The following is a 19,750-nucleotide window of genomic DNA, read 5'->3' on the forward strand; positions in this document are numbered from 1 at the left end:
TCCCCATAAGGATAAGATGCTGTCCTGATTTTTGTGTTGATTATGTCTTTGTGTGTTTTCATCTTTTTACTTTCTTCGTGTGTACCTGTAAATAATAGAAACATTTTAGTGTGGCTACATTGTATGTAGCTTTCTGCAATTTGTTTTCTTTTTTTAGTGACAACAGTTTCTGAAATGGTGAATGAACAAAGCTCAGTAGAATTTCTCAGAAAACAGTAAAATCTTCCATCTATAGATCTAGTAAATAGCATATAGGACATCTTCAGTATATATTAAAACCAAGCAAAAAATACTATGCATTTCTAGGGGAAATTGTGGGACAGTGTCTCCTTGGATGTTATGGGATATCCAGCAACGTGGGGCTGCCCACCCGTCCCCCAGCATTCTGACAAACAGAAACACCCTACAAAATTCCAACCGCACCCTGGGACCAATACTGCCTCCTTTGAGGTCCATGCCTCCGGGTGAAATTGCTGGGTTCAAGCATGAGTTCACCTTCAAGCCACTAGATGCCACAGAGGTCCTCCAATGACCCCACTGACATACAGATGAGATGCACCCTTGGTAGATCCAAGGTCAGTTGCTCAACATCAGTTCAAATGTACAGCATTCATTTGAATTGGATCTTTTGTAAATTGCTTGTTCATATGCTTTGCTCATTTTTTTCCTGAGTCTTTCTTTGTTGATCTCGTGTGTGTGTGTGTGTGTGTGTGTGTGTGTGTGTGTGTGTGTGTGTGCAGGCATTTTGTTTTAGAAACAGAGTTTCACTCTCACCCAGGCCAGAGTGCAGTGCCACGATCATAGCTCAATGCAGCCCCAAACAACTGGGCTAAGGCATCCTCCTGCCTCAGCCTCCCTTGTAGCTGGGACTAAAGGCACATGCCCACAGCTGGCTAGGTTTTTTAAATTTTTTGTGGAGACAGGGTCTCACTAGGTTGCCCATGCTGGTCCCGAGTTCCTGGCCTCAAGGGATCCTCCCACCTTGGCCTCCTAAAGTGCTGGAATTACAGGTATGAGGCACCACGTCTGGCTGTGTGTGTGTTTTAACTTGCTATCTATTCTTTTGCTGTGTGTGTGTGTGTGTGTGTGTGTGTGTGTGTGTGAATCCGCTGTCTGTTCCTTTGCTGTGGGTGTATTAACCTGTTGTCTATTCCCTGTTGCGTAGGGTCATTTTAGGCTTTTTCCCAGTATGTGGCTACTCCCAAACCCGCCCTAATTCAATACAAAGTCATGTGAGTGGGTAATGAGGCCCTTCCAGCCCTTCACTCTGAAGCTCTAGGTGTGTGTGACAGGTTGGGGGGAGGGACTTTCCCAGTGGCCCCCTGCCTCCAGCGTCATCCTAATGCTTTTGGGAGCAGAGTGGTCCTGAGGCTTGGGAGAGGCCATCCTGGGTAGCCTTTGAGAGACAGGACTCAGGACTCCCCTCCAAACTGAGGCTGTATGTGACACCACTGTGTAAGACCCCCAGGTTCTGTCCCCTTCCCTACTTCCCTCTCCATGCCCACCCCCAGTTCCAGCCACCATCAGCACCAGTGGAACTGCTGCGGGAGCCTCTCAGCATCCCAGTCTGTCTGCTCTCGGTTCCTCCAGACTGTTCTCCACCCACTGCCACAGTGGCTCTTCTCCCTATATATATATATTGTGAGTCATTTTAGGCAGCGAATCTACCTTCCAGTTTAAGAAATAAGACATTACAGGCCAGGCAAGGTGGTTCATGCCTGTAATCCTAGCACTTTAGGAGGCCAAGGAGGAAAGATTGCTTGAGCCCAGGAGTTTGATATTAGCCTGGGTGACAACGCAAGACCCTGTCTCTACAAAAAAAATTAAAAAATCAGCCGGGCATGGTGGCACATGCCTGTGGTCCTAGCTACTAGGGAGGCTGAGGTGAGATGCTTGAGCCCAGGAGGTTGAGGCTGCAGTGAGCCAAGATTGCACCACTGCCCTCCAGCCTGGGCAAGAGAAAGATCCTGTCTCAAAAAACAAACAAACAAACAAACAAAACAAAACAAAAAACAACAACAACAACAACAAAATAAGACATTACAAATAGGGGGGCTCCTAGGTGCTCTAATGTGAATACTCACTTAAAACCTATAATCTGGGCCGGGCGCGGTGGCTCAAGCCTGTAATCCCAGCACTTTGGGAGGCCGAGACGGGCAGATCACGAGGTCGGGAGATCAAGACCATCCTGGCTAACACAGTGAAACCCCGTCTCTACTAAAACAAAAAAATACAAAAAATTAGCCGGGCGAGGTGGCGGGCGCCTGTAGTCCCAGCTACTCTGGAGGCTGAGGCAGGAGAATGGCTTAAACCCGGGAGGCGGAGCTTGCAGTGAGCTGAGATCCGGCCACTGCACTCCAGCCTGGGCCACAGAGCGAGACTCCCTCTCAAAAAAAAAAAAACCCTATAATCTGATCCTACCTAAAATTGCTCAATGGCTTCCCATGGCCCTTCAAGTGAAGCAGGGTCCAGGATATGCAGGACCCTGAGATCAGGCCTCCTGAGATGTCCTACCCATCCTGGGGTGCAGTCCCAACACCTGAGCTGAGCTTCCCAGGGCTCAAGGACCTGGTCCCTCTGCCCCACCTCCCCCCAGCCCCACTCCCCAACCTCTCTTGCCAGCGCATACCATCCCATCTATGTGGGCGAGGCGCTCAGCGCTGGAGCTGTGGACACCAAGGACGAGGCCCTCAAAAGATGTTTACAAACCGGCTGGGCGCGCTGGCTCACACCTGTAATCATAGCACTTTGGAAGGCTGAGGCAGGAGGATCGCTTGACCCCAGGAGTTCGAGACCAGCCTGGGAAACAGGGTGAGACCTTGTCTCTACTGAAATTTTACATATCTCAGGTCTATAATCCCAGCACTTTTGTGTGAGAGGCCGAGGCGGGTGGAACACCTGAGGTCAGGAGTTTGAAACCAGCCTGGCCAACACGGTGAAACCTTGTCTCTACTAAAAATACAAAATTTAGCTGGGCATGGTGGCAGGCACCTGTAATCCCAGCTACTCGGGAGGCTGAGGCAGGAGAATCGCTTGAACCCGGGAGGCAGAGGTTGCAGTGAGCTGCGGAGGTTGCAGATCGTGCCACTGCACTCCAGCCTGGGCGACCACAAGGCGAGACTCCGTCTCTCTCTCTATATATATTTATATCTTTAAGAAATAGATATATTTCTTAAAGATATTTATAAACGAACAAAAAAATTGGAAACACTTGGCATACCAAAGCTCTGGCATGGGCGAGAGCTGGGCAGACTAGACTCTGTCCGCGGGCCGGGGCTGCCTGAGGCAGCGATGCCCGCTCTGCCTGACGCTCCGCTCCGTTAGTGAAGCGCAGTTTGTGGTCGCCGGGCCAGCGGCTGCCGTCTGGGCTCCGCGCTTCCGCACCGGGCTGCGGGTTCCTCTCTCCGCCTCCTGCGTCCGGTCAGCTCCGGAGGGCACTGATGAGTGCGTGAACGAGTGCGTGAACGAACGCATGGACAAGGGAACGAATGCGCTAAGGCCAGCACCCCCACGCTGCAGCGCCGGCCGAGGGCCCCCCCCGAGGGGCTCGGCGGGGGTGCGGGGCGATTCCGGGAGGCTCGCCAGCTGCTGAGGACCGAGCCCGGGCCCTGGCGTCGTGGCCGCCGCAGGCAGCAAGGAAGGGGGTGTAAAGAGCCTGGGGGGGTCCCTTCCCTTCCGAGGGAGTTAGTCCGCGAGTGAGCTGGACCTGGACCTCTGCAGGGGTCGCCCGGCCAGCCCGGAGCCCCTGGCTCCGCCCCATTTCCAGCCGGCGTCGGGGAGGGGGCTGTAGTGCTTGGGGGTCATCGGATTCGGGCAGGAAGGAAAGGCAGGACGTCTGCGCCCCTAGAAGACAGTCCCCCGGTCTCCCACCCTGAAAGCCAGCGAGGTTCGAGTAAATGAAAGTTGCTGAAATCTGACCCCTCGTGGTGGGCACAATCACCACACACCCCAGGGCGGCCGCGGGAGGATTTAGAGTCACTCTTACCGTTACATTGTAGAGATGGGCTCTCCTTGTGTTGCCCAGGCTGGTCTTGAAGTTCTGGACTGAAGCGATCCTCCTGCCTCAGCCTCCCGAGTAGCTGGGACTACAGGCGGGTCCCACTACATCTGCTTAGAATTATAATAAATTCGAATTCTCATAGTGCCCACTACAGCCAGCACCAACTAAAGCTTAACATATATCAAGTCATTTAATTCTCTCAACAATCTTAGGAGGTGGGTTCTGTCCTCTTAGAGTTGTGGGCAGTGAGGCCCAGCCTGCGTGAGTAACTTGCACAAGGTCACAGGGTCACACAGCAAGCAGGCAGTGAAGATGGGATTTGAATCCAGAATCGGTGCCCTTAACTTCTACAGAGAATTATAACGCACACATTTCCTCACCTTTGTGAGGTTTTAAAAGCACACCAGCTTTATGTATTCATGTTCTTACTTTATTTTATTTTATTTTATTTCAGACAGAGTCTCACTCTGTTGCCCAGGCTGGAGTTCTGTGGAGTGATTTCAGGTCACTGCCTCCCAGGTTCAAGCAATTCTCCTGCCTCAGGCTCCTGAGTAGCTGGGACTACAGGTGTGCACCACCACACCCGGCTAATTTTTGTATTATTATAGAGATGGGGTTTCACCATGTTGGCCAAGCTGGTCTCAAACTCCTGACGTCATGATTTGCCCCCTCAGCCTCCCACAGTGCTGGGATTACAGGTGTGAGCCATTGCGCCTGGCCTCATGTTCTTATTTTAGATCTCACTTCAATTCCTTCTTCCTCACCTAAGTCATCAACACATCCTGATTGAATGACTCAAAGGCTGAAAAGATGCCCATCCTTTAAAAGCTACCCCTCAAAGTGCAAACTAAAAGCACAATGAGACATCACAAGTGTCGATGAGGGTGCTGAGCAATTGGGACTCTCACTGCTGGGGGGCGTGTGAAATGGTACAGTTACTTTAGCTTTTTATAAAGTCAAGAGACGCTTACCATGTTAACTGATAATTCCGCTCTTGGTGTTTACCTAACAGAAGTAAAAACATAGACCCCCAGCCTTGCACATGTTATAGCAGTTTTATTCATCACAACCCCAGCCTGGATGCAGCCCAGGTGTCCACCAACAGTTGAATGATAACTACATCATAGTTCATCCATACAACTGAATACCACTCAGCAGTAAAAAGGAACAAACTCCCGATACACATGAATGGCCCGAATAAATCCCAGAAACATCCACTGAGCCTAGGGAGCCAGACACAAAAGCCTGCACGCTAGGTGGCTCTATGTGTATGAGACTCTGAACAAGATACAGGACTCTGGTGACAAACAGTACATCAGTGGCCTCCTGGTCTAAAGCTGGTGGTGGCAGAGATGGTGATTTTAGCACAAGGGAACTTTCTGGGGTGATGGAAATGTTCTATATTTTGATTGCAGTGGTGGGCACACAGGTGGATACATTTGTCAAAAGTCATCAAAGTTTACACTTAAAGTGAGTGAATACAGTAATCTCAGCACTTTGGGAGGCCGAGGCAGGCAGATTACTTGAGGTCAGGAGTTCGAGACCAGCCTGGCCAACATGGTGAAACCAAAAAGTATTTACCAAATACTTTGCAAAGTATTTGTAATGTAAAATGTATTTGTAATGTAAAAAGACATGTAAAGATACATGTCTTTACCAAAAAGTATTAAAAAATAGTCAGGCATGGTGGCGTGCGCTTGTAATCCCAGCTACTTGGGAGACTCGGGCAGGAGAATCGCTTGAACCCGGGAGGCAGAGGTTGCAGTGAGCCAAGATCATGCCACTGCACTCCAGCCTGGGGGACAGAGTGAGTCTCAGTTTAAAAAAAAAAAAAGAGTGAATACATGTATAGCATGATCTAACAAGACTTTAAGACAAGAATTTGAGGGGGGAGTTCAGAGAAAAAAAAAAAAAAAAAAAAAAAAAAAAAGATGTTTTTTGTTATCTAAAAAGGACAAGAAAGGCGGGGGGGACTCACGCCTGGAATCCCAGCACTTTGGGAGGCTGAGGTGGACCAATAGCTTGAGCTCAGGAGTTCAAGACCAACCTGGGCAATATGGCGAAACCCTGCCTTTACAAAAAATACAAAAATTAGCCAGGTATGGTGGCGTGTGCCTGTAGTCCCAGCTACTTGTGGGGGCTGAGGAAGGAGGATCACTTGTTCCTTGAAAGTCCTCAGCCATTATTGCCTCGGGAGGTTGAGGCTACAGTGAATGATGATCGTGCCACTGCACTCCAGCCTGGGTGACAGAGCAAGACCCTGTCACAGAAAAAAAGGGTGTTCCAGAAAAGCATAATACAAACAGCAGAGAAGCCTTACTTGAGGCAATAATGGCTGAGGACTTTCAAGGGGGAGGTGGAGGTTGCAGTGACTTGAGACCAGGAAGTGGAGGTTGCAGTGAACTGAGATTGCACCATTGCACTCCAGCCTGGGCGACAGCGGGAGACCATGTCTTAAAAAAAAAAATAAAAAAAGGAAAAAGAAAAAAAGGAATAATGAAGCAAAATCAGAAAGAAATAAAATAAGTCACGTATGAAAAAGAATCATTTAGAAATTTTGGAAGTAAAAAATATAAAGTAATTGAAATAAAAATGTTATGGGACAAACTCTAGACTGGGCCCGACTGAGGAATTTAGAGAATTCATAGATGGCTCTGAGAAATTCCCCAAGAAAGCAATGTATAGAGAAAAAAATCAAACTCTGCTGCAAAGTTAAATGACATGACTGAAAGATTGATAGTTCCCACATATGTCTAAAGAGTGTTTCAGGCTGGGTGCAGTGGCTCATGCCTGTAATTCCAGCAGTTTGGGAGGCCAAGGCAAGAGGATCATTGAGGCTAAGAGTTTGAGACCAGCCTAGGCAACATAGCAAGATCCCATCTCTACAAAAAATAAAAACATTAACTGGGTGTGGCTGCACATGCCTGTAGTCCCAGCTACTTGGGAGGCTGAGGTGGGAGGATGGCTTGAGCTCGGGAGGTTGAGGCTACAGTGAATGATGATCGTGCCCCTGCACTCCAGCCTGGGTGACAGAGCAAGACCCTGTCACACACACAAAAAAAGGTGCTCCAGAAAAGCATAACACAAACAGCAGAGAAGCCTTACCTGAGGCAATAATGGCTGAGGACTTTGAAGAATTGAAGATAGTCTTGCATCCCCTGATTGAGAGTACTCTCTGAGTAGTAAACACAATAAATACAAATGCTGTAACTACACATCCAGACACTTTATGATGAAACTTCAGAACCTCATGGTTAAGGAGAAAGTCTCCAAACATGTCAGTGAGAAAGCTGGATTGCCTCCAAATCAACAGCAGACTTCTCAACAGCAGCAACACACCTGGAAGGAAAATAGAGGAAATAATTCAAAGCACTGAGGAAAGATGACGACCAAATTTGAACTTCATGTCTTGCGAAACGATCGTTCTCCTTTTGTTAAATTGTTCATTGTAGTGAAATACACATAACAGTTTAAAGTATTTTGAAACATACATTTCGGTGGCAGTAAACACATTCATCCCGTTGTACATCCATCGCTGTTATCTGTCTTTTTACCTCTTTTCATCTTGTAAAACGAAAACTCTGTCCCTATTAAACACTAATTCCCATTTGCCCCTCCCACCCCAGCAACCTTCATTCTACTTTCTGTCTCTAGGAATTTGACCACTTTAGGGGCCTCCTGTAAGTGGAATCATGCAATATTTGCCCATTTGTGACTGGTTTATTCCACTTAGCACAGTGTCCTCAGTGAGGTCCTCCATGTGGTAGCATATGTCAGAATGTCCTTCCTTTTCAAGGCTGAGTAATATTTCATTGTACATATACATTGTTTATCCAATCAACTGTAGGTGGACACATTTTTCACTCTTGTAAATAATGCTGTCAGGGTCATGGGTGTACAAATATCTTTTCCAGAACCTCTGATAAACTCTTATTAAGCAAAATCATTTCAGACAAGCAGAGACTGAGCGTGTTTACCACACAGAGGCTATCACTAAATGAGTAACTGAAAGATATACTTGAACATGAAGAGGAGAGAACTCAGATGGGCGGTACAGGATCTCAGAGACAATAGTGCAGTTAGCAATAAGATGTGTTGGTAAGTTTACTAACTAGTCACAGTCTTTCAAATGTGTTCTTAGGAAAAGGGAAATTAAAACTATAGATTGTAATATCAACTTGTGGGGAGAGAGTTCTTCTTTGCTTCAAGAGTAAAAGAAATATTAGAGAACTATGCTTGTTTTTTTTTTTTTAGGAGTCTATGTCTGTTGCCCAGGCTGAGGTGAAGTGGCGCGATCTCAGCTCACTGCAATCTCTACCTCCCAGAGTTAAGTGATTCTCCTGCCTGCCTCAGCCTCCTGAGTAGCTAGGACTACAGGCACGCACCACCATACCTGGCTAATTTCTGTGTTTTTAGTAGATACAGGGTTTCACCATGTTGGCCAGGCTGGTATGGAACTCCTGACTTCAGGTGATCTGCCCGCCTTAGCCTCCCAAAGTGCTGGGATTACCGTCGTGAGCCACCATGCCCAGCCAGTTTCTTTTGAAACTGTGCAGTTAAGCACAAATGTTAAAAATTGAGGGAAATCACAAGAAGAATTGAATTCCAAACATTCAGGGGGAAAAAAAGGAACACAGAAACCTTGTTAACCAGAATACAGGAAAAAATAAAGTAAAAAAGACGATAAATAAAACAAAAAATAAGATGTTAGACATCAAGCACTAACATGTCAGCAATCACAATAAGTGGGAATAGATTTTATTTATCCATTAAAACATAAAGATGATGGTAAGATTGGACTCAAAAAATCAGTCAGCTATATATACAGCTTACAAAAATTACATAAAACTGGATCACACAGAAAAGCTGAAAAAATTGTCACACATAAATGTCAATGTACAAGAGACTGCCATTGTATCAATATTCATAATGGACAAAACGGAATTTAAGGTAAAAAGCATAAATCAGGATAGACAGGATGCTACATAATATTGAAAGGAAGGACCAAAGAGCTTACCATGGTTTCTTTTTGCCTGGGAGGTCAGCCTCACAATTTTAGCAAAACCAGTATAACTACAAGGAAAAATTAGCACATCCACAGTCCTGATGGCAGAATCTTTTTTTTTTTTTTTGAGGCAATCTCACTCTGTTGCCCAGGCTGGAGTGCAGTGGCATGATCTTGGTTCAATACAACCTCCGCCTCCTGGGTTCAAGCAATTCTCCTGCCTCAGCCTCCCGAGTAGCTAGGACTACAGGCATGTGCCATCACACTCAGCTAATTTTTGTATTTTTAGTAGAGATGGAATTTCACCATGTCGACCAGGCTGGTCTCAAACTCCTGACCTCAAGTGATTCTCCGGCCTTGGCCTCCCAAAGTGCTGGGCTTACAGGTGTGAGCCACTGTGCACAGCCCAGAATTTTTTTTTTTCTTTCAAATATCAGAAACATATCAAAGGTCAGGTGTGATGACTCATGCCTATAGCCAAGGGTGGAGGATCCCTTGAAGCCAGCAGTTCAAAGCTGCAGTGAGCTGTGATGGTGTCGCTGTGGTCCAGCCTGGGTGACAGAGCAAGATCCTGTCTCTAAAACGGAATGAAAGGAAGAAAGAGAGAACAAGAGTAGGAGAGAAGGAGAGAAAGAAAGAGAAAGAAAGAAGAAAGAAAAGGAAGAAAGAAAGGAAAAAAGAAAAGAGAAAGAAAGATCAAACAGGCAAATGCTTAGCAAGAATATTGAAGATCTGAACAACAGAATTAACAATCTTCACCCAACAGATAAATATAAAACTGCATGCAATGAATTGAGACCATTCCTTTGTTCCAAGGACACATGGACTCTGATTGCAAAGTAACTGAATTAGAAATTAACAATAAAAAGATAGTCCTCAAACACTATATTTTGGAAACTTAAAATGCACTCCTAAGTAATTTATGGTTTAAAGAGGAATCATGAGAGATTTTAGAAAATATTTAGAGTTGAATGATTAAAAAAAGAGTACAGGCCAGGCGCAGTGGCTCACGCCTGTAATCCCAGCACTTTGGAAGACTAAGGTGGGAGAATTACTTGAAGTCAGGAGTTTGAGACCAGCCTGGCCAACGTGGTGAAACCCTGTCTCTACTAAAAAATACAAAATATTAGCTGGGAGTGGTGGCATGCGTCCGTAATCCCAGTTACTCAGGAGGCTGACGTGGGAGAAGAGCTTGAACCCAGGAGGTGGAGGCTGCAGTGAGCCGAGATCGCACCACTGCACTCCAGCCTGGGCAACAGAGCAAGACTCTGTCTCAAAAACAAACAAACAAACAAACAAACAAATAAATAAGTAAATAAAAAGGGTACCAAATTCATGGGTACAAATAAGAAAGGCTGACTGATTGATTGATTGCTCAGCGTCTAGAGGCTGCCTGCAATCCTTGGCTCGTGGTACCTTCCTCCGTCTTCAAAGCCAGCAGCACAACATCATCCAGTCTCTCTTGGTCTGTGCCTCTGATAAGGCCCCCGTGGTTGCATGGGGCCCACTTGGAAAACCCCGGAGAATCTCTCCATCTCAAGGTCTTTAGTTTAATCCCATCTGCAAAGCCTCTTCTGCCACGAAAGGTGGCACATTCACAGGTTCCAGGGAGTAAGACGTGGACATCTTTGGGGGTCGCTATTCTGCCAACCATGAGGAGCAGGAGTGAAGCTTCTGAGCTGGGGCCCAAGCCAGGCTCTTCTCAGCACCAGCTGGGCCTGAGCAGGGAGACAGCCGGCGCTCTCCACTGCCAGCCCTCAACTCGCCTCTGCTTCTGCTCCGTTCCTGAGGCTCTGGAAGGTTCCTGGCCACCAGATGGAGGGATGGGCAGAGTGGGGGCTGCACACCAGAACCAACATGGTGAAACACCATCTCCACTAAAAATACGAAAATTAGCTGGATGTGGTAGCAGGCATCTGTAATCCCAGCTACTCAGGAGGCTGAGGCAGGAGAATCACTTGAATCCAGCAGGCAGAAGTTGCAGTGAGCAGAGATCGCGCCACTGCACTCCAGCCTGAGTGCCATCCCGGGGAGTAAGCCTGTCCCCGCTCTGGTTAGTTGGGAAAGGTGTGTCACCAAGGGGAGGCCCAGGCCTCACACAGCAGGAAGGGCCTGCCTGATCCAGCCCAGGGAGGGAGGCTCTGTTCTGCGTCCCCTGCCTCTGTCCCTCCGTGGTCCCAGTGCCATTGTCCCCCTGGAGCAGGGCTGTCCATCATCCAGAGGTGCCACAAGTCCCTGCTGTGAGGCAGGGGCACCACACGAAGTCACGCTGTCCCCACCTGGGCTCCTGGCCCTGCGTCTCCGTGGCCTGATCTGGGAAAGGTGCACATGAAATCCCTCCTCACGGACCCACCATGGGTTTTGATCTTTTGGTGTTTAATGAATTATCACTGTTTAATTTGTGTCCACTCTGAAGCTCACAACAAGCCTGCCATCTTGGCAAAGTTCTGTGCGGTTAACCCATTTCACAGATGAGCAGGCTCCTCCCGGAGGAGCAGAGGGACTGGTCACCAGGTGAGTGTGGGGTGCTCCTGAGAGCCCACAGCTCAGGCAGCCCGGCACCAGCCGCCAGGACACCTGGCCGCAGTGGCCGGGACCCCTGGAGTCGCCCTGGGCACCCTCAGGCTGGGCTCCTGGGAGGGCTGCAGCAGACTTAGGAGCAGCCAGTGGCCCTGGGAGACAGGGAGACGGAGGGTGGGAGGAGCAGCTTTGTGCCCGCCAGGGTCTGAGGGGACAACTGCCCCGACTGCCTCTCTTTGCTTTTCCTGATGATGGGGACAGCCTGGCAGCTGCTGTGTGTCTTCTACCCTTTGTCACCTCCCTGTTGCCCGCAAGGTGTGGGAAGTAATGCAGTCACCTGGGTCTCATTCTTTGCTCCCTCTTGCCCCTTCCCCAGGCAGGAGGTCAGCGTCTGTGGCTCTTCTCTGGGTGGTGGATACAGGGTCTGCTAGCTTCATAAAAGATGACGGGGACTGTCACTTTCTACTCTCCGGGAAGAGTTTGTTCCTTAAAAATTCTGGACGGTCCCAGCCTGATGCCATTCTAGGGTTAGATTTTTGACTTCCAGGTTCCATTTCTGGAACAGGTCTAGTTCTAGCTAGGTGTTCTATTTTTTCCTGAGTCAATATTGGTAATGTATCCTCTTCTAGTCTACTGATTATTCCATCTAAAATGTCAATGCGCTGGCATAAAGATATCCACGGAGTACACTGGAACTGTGCGAGCCTGCTTCATCTGCAGCGACGCCCTCTTGCCTTGCTTTCTCATCTGCATCATGAACACACGGCAGGTGCCTCAGTCCCCTCGGCGTCACTGGGGCCGGTCCTGACCCTCCAGTCATCTCCTCTCTAAGTGGCCTCCCTCTCTGGCTCCTGGCATCCTCACCTGGGTCGGGAAGCTCTAATGAGAGGCCAGTACTGCAGCCACTGAAATGTGTGCCCTGCACTGGAGGGGCTGGCACCACCCGCCGCCCCCACTCGGTGCTTCCTCCCGGATGTGGTGGGGCAAGGAGCCAAATGGGATGATGACAGCTCTCCTCAGCTGAGCAGATCTTCCCCAAACACAGCTTTCCACGGCTTCTGCTTGGCTAAGAAGCTTCTGTTGCCCAGTGACTCATCCCAGCGCCTGCCAGCAAACAGGTGGGATAGAATCACACCTCGGCCCTAGAGGCCAGAGGCAGCCTGGCTGCTGGGACGGACTCTCTCCTGGCACCTCTGAGCTCTGTGGCTCAGGTGCTTGCTGGCTTCTGCAGGAGCTCCGGTGAGGTTGCTGGGCTCAGTTCTGCCTCCCTAGGAGGGTGTAGGCTGAGCCTGTATGTGTGCACGTGTGCGCGTGCGTGTGTGCACGTGTGCATGCGTGCAAGGGCAGGGTGTGGACTTAGAATGCAAGCGGCGCCTTAGAGGACTTGGACTCCCGCAAGGCCGCTGCCCCCCAAGACTCTTGTGTGCACCAGGAGCAGGACCTTCCTCAGCACGGCCCATGCAGTGGGGCATGTGTCCTAAGGGTGCATCGAGCCCAGAGGGCAGACTGGGATTTCCGGGATTTCAAGCGAGGTCGCCCTCAGGATGTACTGGACCTGGGCACATGTTTTGTGCAGAATGGCTTTCTATATACACAATTTGAGTCCTTGAAAGCCGCACCGCCACACCACTCCAGCGGCCCATCTTGGGCAACCCAGACCCAGAGTGACGGACTGACTTGCCAGGCCCACCCCCTGGAACCAGCCAAAGCGTTCAGTGGAGTTCTCTGGGAAGGTCCAGACCCCTGTACTCTTTGGGGCATCTGGCCAGGCCCCACCCCACTCACTGGGGGTGCGTGGAGGGTTGGAGAATGCCCCAAAGGGGCCCAGCTTAGCTCAGGGCCCCCACCTGAAGGCACTGCCAGCCTTGGCCAGTCCCAGCAGCCAGGGAGACACTTAGACATTTCTGAACATTAAGGAAGGCATTCCAAGGTTCTGGGGGCTGAGGGTGGGAGTGCTGGTCCCTGAGGCGCAGGTTTCTTGCCTGGGCTTAAGGCAGGACTGACTCCAAGAACAGGGACTGCGCACAGCCAGGCCCTAGTGTACTGACCAAGCAGGGAGCTCCAGGGGCTGCAGCAGCTGGGGTCCATGGTGCCCCCTCAGTGTCCCGCTGTGGATGCTACAGTCCCCTCAGCTGAAGTCCCAGGCTTCAGCAGCGTGCGTCCTCACGCCCACTCTTCCAACCTCAGGAGTCTGGTGCACACAGCCTCGCTTGCTTCTCACGTCACAGCCCTCTGGGCCAGAGCCTCATTCCTTCAGGATCTCTGAGTCCATGGCCCTGAGTAAGGGAGCCCGGACAGTTCGTGTGGGGCCAAGTGGGGTCCCAGCCCAGCTCACTCCTGGTCTTATTGCCTGCAGCTGGGGGCGGCCCACACAGCACGTAGTCCCGCACCAGCCAGGGACAGGGGACAAAGCACAGCCTGGAAACCTGCCTCCTGACCTAGGCCACTGCGCATTTGCTTCACCATTTGGTCCTGGTGGAGGCCGAGTGGCTCAGGATGAGGCTGAACACAGGGCCAGTGGCAGAGCAAAGGCAGGAGGAGAAGAGAGGAGAGGAACTCCTGTCAGCAGGGATGTGGCTTTCACGGCAGCACCACATGCAGGATGAGATGAGACATTTGCAGGGTTCACATCAACAGAGGGTTTTTATTTTGTATCGTTTTAACTTTTTCTGAGACAGGGTCTCGCTTGGTTACCCAGGATGGAGTGCAGTTGTGCGATCGTAGCTCACTGCAGCCTCCAACTCCTGGGCTCAAGTGATCCTCCTGCTTCAGCGTCCCAAGTAACTAGGACCACAGGCACATGCTCCCATGCCTGGCTAATTTTACATGTTTTTGTAGAGCCTGAGTCTTGTTATGCTGCCCAGGTTGGTCTCTAACTGTCGGCATCAAGCAATCCTCCTGCCTTGGCCTCTCAAAGTTTGTTTTTGTTTTTTATTTACGTATTTTTTTGAGAGTGAGTCTCGCTCTAACGCCCAGGCTGGAGTACAGTGGCACTATCTCAGCTCACTGCAACCTCTACCTCCCAGGTTCAAGCAATTCTCCTGCCTCAGCCTCCCGCGTAGCCGGGATTATAGGCGTGAGCCACTACGCCTGGCTATTTTTTTTTATTTTTAGTAGAGATGGGGTTTCACCATGTTGGCCAGGCTGGTCTCGAACTCCTGACCTCAAGTGATCCGCCCTCCTCAGCCTCCCCAAGTGCTGGGATTACACGTGTGAGCCACCTCGCCCGGCCTTGTTTTTGTTTTTTAATTAAAACCGGCCTGCAGCAGGAGCTCCACGCATGGAATGTGGAAGACAGCTGCTTTCCCAGGCCTTCCTCCTGTCTCAGTTCACTTGCACTGCTGTAACAAAATTCCTGAGACTGGGTAATTTAGAAGGAGAAGAAACTCACGTTCTCACAGTCTGGAGTCTGGGACGTCCAGGTCATGGTGCTCGCAGGCGCAGGGGCTGGGGAGGGCCTGCTTCTCACCGATGGCACAGCCTGTCTTCATCGGCGTAAGAGCGGACCCGCTACCTCACGCCCTTTCATAAGGGCCCAGAGCCCATCTGTGAGGCTTCACCCTCAGACTTCCTTTCCCTTGGAAAGGCCTCTTCTCTTCCTAGTATCACACTGGCGATTAAGTTTCAATACCTAAATTTTGGGGGGTATGTTCAGACCACAGCACTCCTCAAATCCAAGCAGGATGTAGCAGAAGACAGAGGAGGAAGACAGGGCAGAGTGTCTGTGTCCTGAGCCCGCAAAGGAGCTGCTGGCACCCTCAGGAAGTTCCACAAGGAGCTGTGGGTCAGCCACCATCAGGTGACAGGTGGCAGGAAAGGGGGCTCTAGCCCTGGAGCCCAAGAGCCTGCATGTCAGGAAGATGCCGTCCAACTGCCCCTCAAAACCAGGATCTGTGGAAACAGAAAAAGACACAGCAAGGCCTCACATCCCACAAGGACTCTAATTCCAGGGGTTATGGAGCCTGCATGCCCTGCTTGGGGTTCCAAGGACCTGGCTGTCACTGCACTGCTGGGTGATGTCAGACACGTGCTCTGCACTGTCTCTTGCCACCTTCCCTGCAAAGCCATGAAGAAGCAGCAGGCAGAGCGGGCACCCCGCAGTGCCGGCCCCTCCCCTTTCCTGGGAGCCTGCGCTTTCAGGTCTCCCTTCACCCTGAACCTGGAAACCTCAAGGTCCTTGGGAGGGCTAAGTGTTTCTCAAAGCAGGTGCTGCATCTTCATGAGGGGCTCATGTGTGGCCCCCAGTCTAGCAGCACCAGGGTGACCTTGAACTCATCAGAAGTGCAAAGTCTAGGGCTCTACCCCAGAACTGCTGAATCTCAATAGGCACTAAGCAACGCCTTCCCCCAGGTGGCTGTCTCAGGGCTGCTGACATGTGCATACATGTGCATACACATGGATCCATGCATGTGTGTGCAAATCGACTGGGACCATGGCTAGCTGTTAGAAAACGTGGGTTCTCGTCTTGGTTATAACGTGGATTTTCTGGCTGCGTTAGTCCGTTGGCAGTGCTATAAAGGAATACCCGAGACTGGGTAATTTATTAAAAAAAAAGAGATTTGGTTCATGGTTTATTTGGTTCAGGCTGTACAAGAAGCATAGCGTTGGCATCTGCCTCTGGTGAGGGCCTCGGGAAGCTTCCAATCACGGTGCAAGATGAAGGGGAGCGAGTGTACCCCATGGTAAGCGGGAGCAAGAGACACGGGGAGGTCCCCGACTCATTTTAATAACCCGATCACGTGTGAACTCAGAATGAAAACTCACTCATTACTGTGAGGAAGGTACCAAACCACTCAGGAGGGATCCACCCCTATGACCAAAACACCTTCCACCAGGCCCCCTCCAACACTGGGGATCACATTTCAGCATGAGATTTGGAGAGGACACACATTCAAACCATATCCTTCCACCCCCGACACCCCAAATCTCACGTTTTTCACACATTGCAAAATACAATCATCCCTTCTCCATGGTCCCCTGAAGTCTTGACTTTCTAGTATTGACTTAAAAGTCCCAAGTCCAAAGGCGCATCAGAGACTCAAGGCAAATTCCTTCCACCTATAAGCCTGTAAAATAAAAAACAATTTACTTCCAAGATACAATGGTGGTACAGGCACTAGGTAGTGATTCCCATTCCAAAAGGGAGAAACGGGCCAAAAGAAATAGGGAACAGGCCCTATACAGTCCGAAACCCAGAAGGATAGACATGAGACCTTGAAAGCACCAACATAATCTCCTTGACTCCATGTCCTGCATCCTGGGCACAGGGGTGGGCTCCCACAGCCCTGAGCAGCTCTGCCCCTGCGACTTTGCAGATTGCATCCCCCATGGCTGCTCTCCAGGTTGGACTTGAGTGCCTGTAACTTCTCTAGGCAAGCTGCTGGTGGCTCTACCATCCTAGGGTCTGGAGGGTGGTGGCCTCATTTCCACAGGTCCACTAGGCAGTACCCCAGTGGGGACTCTACGTGGAGGGTCCGTCTTACATTTCTGCTCAGCATTGCCTTAGTATTCTCCCTGCAGGGACTCTGGGTGGAAATCTAGGTGGAAGCTGCCAAGCCTCCTTCACTTTTGCACTCTGTGCACCTGAAGACTTAATACCACAAGGAAACCGCCAAGGCTTACAACTTGTGCCCTCGGAAGTGGTGGCCTGAGCTGTACCTGGGGCCCTTTGAGCCAAAGCTGGAGCTGGGGTGCCAGGGATGTGGGGAACACTGTTCTGAGGCTGAACAGGGCAGCAGAGCCCTTGGGCCTGGCCCACAAAACCTTTCTTTTCTTCTAGGCCTCTGGGCCTATGATGGGAGGGGCTCTCATCCTAAAGACTTCTGCAATGGCTTTGAGGTCCTTTCCCATTTGACCATTAGCACTTGGCTCCCCTTTAGTCATGCGAATCTCTCTAGCAAGTGGTTGCTTCAGCTCCTTTCAATTCCTCTCCTGGAAATGCTTTCCCTTCTTTACCACAAGGCTAGGCTGCAAGTTTTCCAAATTTTTACACTCTGCTTCCCTTTTAAATATAAGTTTTAACTTTAAGTCATTTCCTTATTCCCGTATCTGAGCGCAGGCTGGGAGATGCAACCACACCACATCTTGAATGCTTTGCTGCTTAGAAATTTCTTCCATCAGATACCCTAGGTCATCACTCTTAAGTTCAAACTTCTAGGTTCCCAGGACTTGGGCACAATGCAGTCAAGCTCTGCTGACGTGTAAAAGGTGACCTTTCCTCCAGTTCCCCATAAGTTCCTCATTTCCACCTGAGACCTCATCATTCTGGCCTTCACTGTCTATATTTCTATCATCATTTTGGTCACAACCAGTTAACAAGTTTCTAAGAAGTTCCAAACATTCCCCTTGTCTTCCTGTTTTCTGAGCATCTTCAAACTCTTCTACCTCTTCCTGTTACTTAGCTCCAAAGCCACTTCCACACCTTCAGACATCTTTATAGCAACACCCTCCTCCTCAGTACCAATTTTCTGTATTAGACAATTTGCATTGCTATAAAGGAATACCTGAGCCTGGGTAATTTATAAAGAAAAGAGGTTTATTTGGCTCACAGTTCTGCAAGCTGTACACAAAGCAGTGTTGGCATCTGCTTCTGGTAAGGGCTTCAGGAAGCTTCCAATCATGGCAGAAGGTGAAAGGGAGCCAGCATATGTGGTGAGAGGGAGCAAGACAGATGGAATTGGGAGGGGAACCCCGACTCTTTTTAACCACCAGGTCTTGCATGAACGCAGAGTGAGAACTCACTCATTAACATGAGAACAGCATCAAACCATTCATGAGGAATCCACCTCCATGACTCAAACACCTCCCGCCAGGCCCCACCTCTAACCTTGGGGATCACATTTCAGCATGAGATTCGGAGGGAGCACACAAACTCTATCACTGGCGACTCTTGGCAGATCACAATTTCTTTGAGCATCGCTTTCCTCTTTTGTAAACATGAACGTTCTGGCTAGCTGTCATCTGGGCTCCTTATCTTTTCTTGCCCCGGTTGCCAGGGGCTGTCTTGGTCTTAAAACTGCAAGCCACAGCTAGGAGTGGTGGCTCACGCCTGTAATCCCAGCACTTTGGGAAGCCAAAGCGGATGGATCACCTGAGGTCAGGAGTTCAAGACCAGCCTGGCCAACATGGTGAAACCCTGTCTCTACTAAAAATACAAATTAGCTGGGTGTGGTGGCAGGCACCTGTAATCCCAGCTACTCAGGAGGCTGAGACAGGAGAATCGCTTGAACCCAGGAGGCAGAGGTTGCAGTGAGCTGAGATTGCGCCATTGTACTCCAGCCTGGGCGACAAGAGCGAAACTCTGTCTCTCTCTCACACGCACACAAAAACAAGAAACAACTGCAAGCCACACACTGAAGGAACCCTCTGTTTTTGCCTCCTGGGGCTGCCATAACAAAGTAACCCAAACTGGGTGTCTTACAACGATAGAGATGTATTCTCTTGTTCTGGGGGCCGGAAGTCTGAAATCGAGGTGCTGGGGGGTTGGTTTCTTCTCGGAGGCTCAGAGGAGAACCTGCTCCAGGCCTCTCCTGGCTCCTGGTAGTGCTGGCAGTCCTTGGTGTTCCAGTCTCTGCCTGTGTCCAAATTTATTTTTCCTATAAGGCGGGGGTCCCAACCCCCAGGCCATGGACTGGCCTGGTCTGTGGCCTATTAGGAACTGGGCCATACAGCAGGAGGTGAGCGGGGGCAAGCAAGCCTGAGCTCCGCCTCCTGTCACATCAGTGGTGGCTTCAGATTCTCATGGGAGCACGAAGCCTATTATGGACTGTGCATGCGAGGGACCTAGGTTGCGTGCTCCTTATGAGAATCTAACGCCTCATGATCTAAGATGGAACAATTTCATCCTGAAACCATCCCCTCAACTCCAGTCCGTGGAAAAATTGTCTTCCACAAAACCAGTCCCTGGTACCAAAAAGGTCAGGGACCACTGTTCTAAGGACACCAGCCATTGGTTTAGGGTCTGACCTAATCCAGTATGTCCTCACTTTAACTTGTTCATTGGTAATGACCCTATTTCCAAAGAGTCACATGCACAGGTACTGGGAATGAAGACTCATGCCTTCTGCGGGGACACAATTCAACCCACAGCCCCCCTCAGTCCCAGTCCCCAGGGGGCGGTTAGTGGCCCGGCCACCTCTGCGATCCCACAGTCCTGTCACTCCGGCCCATGCTCCCTCCTAATTCAGACAATAAGAGCCCTGCGCCATTATTGTCCAAGCCAATGC

This window comes from Piliocolobus tephrosceles, chromosome 8 (assembly GCF_002776525.5).
Source record: "Piliocolobus tephrosceles isolate RC106 chromosome 8, ASM277652v3, whole genome shotgun sequence".
Lineage (NCBI taxonomy): Eukaryota > Metazoa > Chordata > Mammalia > Primates > Cercopithecidae > Piliocolobus > Piliocolobus tephrosceles.